The 3,817-nt window shown below is 47.2% G+C and overlaps 1 pseudogene; it reads left to right on the top strand.

Annotated features, from left to right (window-relative positions):
- The first annotated feature begins 774 nt into the window (after positions 1-774).
- Positions 775-1,486, top strand: LOC138994255 (ferritin light chain pseudogene; annotated as a pseudogene).
- The last annotated feature ends 2,331 nt before the right edge of the window (positions 1,487-3,817 follow it).

Genomic DNA, 3,817 nt, shown 5'->3' with positions numbered 1-3,817 from the left:
TGGCCTACCTTGGGAGGGCTCCAACCCCACCCAGGTACAGGGTGGGGCAAAAGTAGCTTTACAGTTGGTCGTAGGAGAAAGTCATACAATAATTAATACATAATAATACAAGCATGAACTGTGTTTCACACACACCTTCGACTGTAGATCTATGCAATCTGCTTTATCGCTGCTCTTTATTTTTTGAAAGGAAACATCTTTGGTGATCAGCATTACACGTCAAAATTGAGATTGTGTGATCAAGGGGGCCTGAGACTCAGGGGGAATTCTGGCCAACATCAGTCTCTGCCAGATTATTTTCCCAGGATCCCAGGTACTAATCCTGTCAGTCATTTTATCATAAACTTTCTGACTTCTAGCCACCAATCCAATAAAGTCCAACTCAGGCATCTGCAGATCTAGCAGTTTAGGGGAATAGTGACCAATCAGAGGGGATTTCAAGGCACCAGGATCATGGGAACCCCCCAAATTATAGCCCTTTGGTCAGAAGTTCAGGTGACCTAAGGACCCCTCAAAATTGTGGCTGGTAAATAGTATATTAAAAATCCGCACGACTAACCGGTAAATATTATTTTAAAAATTCGCCCTATTAACCGATATATATTATTTTGAAATAATTATTTTTAAATATTTATTTAAAAATCGGCGCTATTGGCAGCGCCCTCGACACTCCCGGATCTGTCATCCACTCACCACCTTCAGGACCACCCCGGGGACCAGCCAACACCGGTTGTTGTTTTTTTTCTACCTTAAACTCCTTATTGCCGAACAACCATGAGCTCCCAAATTCATCAGAATTATTCCATCGAGGTGGAGGCTGCGGTCAACCGCCTGGCCAACCTGCACCTGCGGGCCTCCCACGCCTCCCTCTCTCTGGGCTACTATTTCGACCTCGGCGATGTGGCTCTGGAGGGCGTGGGCCACTTCCGCGAGCTGGCGGAGAAGAAGCGCGAGGGCGCGGAGCATCTCCTAAAGTTGCAGAACAAGCGTGGCGGCCGCATTCTCTTCCAGGACGTCCAGAAACCTTCCCAGGATGAGTGGGGCAAAACTCAGGACGCCATGGAAGTCGCCCTGGCCTTGGAGAAGAACCTGAACCAGGCCCTTTTGGAGCTGCATGCCCTGGGTTCGACCCGTGTAGACCCTCATCTCTGCGACTTCCTGGAGAACCACTTCCTGGATGAGGAGGTGAAACGCATCAAGAAGATGGGCGACCGCCTGACTAACATCCGCAGGCTGGCCGGCCCCCAGGCTGGGCTGGGCGAGTATCTCTTCGAGAGGCTCCCCCTCAAGCACGGCTAGGAGCCTGTGGAGCCCAGAGGCCTTTCCGAGGCCCCCCCTGCACCCCCCTGGCGTCTCTGGCTTTTACCTGAGCCTCTTCCCGAAACTACTAGCCATTCCTTTAACCACCCTGGAGCCCTCTCCCATGCATTGGACCAAATGAGACAATAAAGCTTTTTGCAACAAAAAAACAAACAACAACAAAAAATCGGCACTATGAACCGTTAAATATTATTTTTTAAATCTGCACTAATAACCGGTAAATATTTTTTAAAAATCCACACTATTAACCAGTAAATATTATTTTAAAATCCACAGTACTAACCGGTAAATATTTATTTAAAAATCTGCACTACTAACTGGTAAATATTATTTCAAAAATCTGCATTATTAACCGGCAAATATTTATGAAAAAATCTGCCTTATTAGCCCGTACAACAATTAGCGGTTGCACTGGTTAATAATGTGGATTTTTTAATGAAATATTTACCAGGTGCACCGGTTAATAATACGGATTTTTTCATAATAGGTGCCAGTTAATAATGTGGATTTTTTAATGAAATATTTACCAGGTGCACCGGTTAATAATACGGATTTTTTCATAATGGGTGCCAGTTAATAATGTGGATTTTTTTCAATGAAATATATACTGGTATATATAAAAAGATTCACTTTAATCCTTCCCTAACAAATATCTTACTTACAGACACAGACCAGAGATTGATTTATTTCTACTCTATGTTGAAAACATCATGACCCCAGCTCCTGGGAGCTGTGTGGAAGCCCCACTCCTTTCATCCTGGGAGAAGACGGTTTCTCCCCCTTTCCACTCCGAGGCATCTTCTCCCTGGTTCCTTGTCTATTTCCAGCCACTGTTCAAAGCCAAGTGCAAAATCTTTCTTAACAGTTCCTTCTCCTCCGGCCGGTTTGGCTTGGTGGTTGAGCATCGACCCATGAACCAGGAGGTCACGGTTAGATTCCCAGTCAGAGCACATGCCGGGGTTGCAGGCTCATCCCCAGTTTGAGGCAGCCAATCAATGATTTTCTGTCATCATTGATGTTTCTCTTTCTCCCCCTTCCTTCCTCTCCCTCAAATCAATAAAAAATGTATTTTTTTAAAAAGTTCCTTCTCTTCCTTTTATTAGTTCCTGTAACAAATTATGATAAACTTGGTGGCTTAAAAAAACACGAATCTATTCCCTTACAAGGATGGAGAACCCCAGCATGCTGCCCATTCCACCCTCCACTGCAAGGACAGCACTCGCCACAGGGCCCAGAGCGAAAGGGAGAATGTCCAGCGAGGCTGAGGCCTTCCTCAGGGCCCACCATGGATCGCCTTGTCCCAAGAACGGGGCTTAGGGCAGGAAATGGAGGGGAGGCTGTAGACTGTCTTCTATCTGGCCGATGGTGTTGATCCTCCTGGAGGCCCAATTCTTCGGAGAACCTGATAAAAGTCCGCTGGTTGTTTCTCACAGGCGGGGCACAGGTACTGGCAGCCGGGCCCTACGGCCATCTCCAGAAAGAAGGGAGGAAGCTGTAGCCCCCAGAGGGACGAAGGCCCAGCATGTCCTTCTCATTGGCAAAAGGAAAAACCAGAAAGAAGTCCAACTGTCCACGCTCCAGGCCATGAACAGGAGAGCTTGGTATGAGCACAGCCCCGGTGCCGGGGCCCCTCAGCTGGTGCCGGGGAGCTCCCGGGGCCCTAGGATGTGCAAAGACCCTGAGCCTGCTATTGAATGAATGGGAAGATTCTTCTCCCCTCCCTCGGAGCTATTCCAGCCTTTCCAGAGCCCACCCAGAACGTAAGGAAGCACCCCATGGGGATGGTGAGTCTCCAGAACTAAAATAAACGTAAATAATATCCCAGAAAATAGTAAGTTGTGTGCTTAGGAATTGGAATGTATGAGGGAGGGCTTTCCCTTCCTCTATTACAGCTTTCACGGAAGGGGAACAAATAATAAAGCTCCCCCAGGCTAAAGTTAGAGTCGACATATAGTTTACACCAGAAAATATACAGTTAGGTGTCCGTTTGGAATGCATGCACTTCCAGTGTGAAATCCTCTCAGAGACCACAGGCTCCTTAAAGCCAAAGCCAAGAGCAGGGGACATCTCTGTGTGGTCCGAGGGCTCGGGAAGGAAGGGAAGGAGAATTTATTGAATGTTTACCATCTACCTGGCACGAAGCCCACCCCGGCTTACAACGACCTGACAACACTGTGACATGGGTTTTATTAGCCTCATTTTAGGGGGGTGGGGTGGGGGAGGATGGACTGAGGTTTGAAATGGACAAGTAACTTATCCACTATCATGGATGGAGGGGAACCATTAGCTTGATGCCAACTTAAGCAATGGTGTCTTTGCCTAATCACATGTTTGCATCTCTTAGTGTACTATTTGCCCCTCTTCTTTTGAGTCCTCTAAGGAGTTCATCCAAGTTCATTTTTAAAAAATGGTTTCCTGATTATTAAAGTTGCTGGGTGTGGCTGCTAGTGAATGGCAGACCTGGCACTCATGGCCAGCCCATCTGAGTTCCCTGCCC

This window comes from Myotis yumanensis, unplaced genomic scaffold (assembly GCF_028538775.1).
Source record: "Myotis yumanensis isolate MYYU_CA2020_CCGP unplaced genomic scaffold, mMyoYum1.0.hap1 SCAF_16, whole genome shotgun sequence".
Taxonomy (NCBI): Eukaryota; Metazoa; Chordata; class Mammalia; order Chiroptera; family Vespertilionidae; genus Myotis; species Myotis yumanensis.
This window is presented reverse-complemented; position numbering and strand designations above follow the sequence as displayed.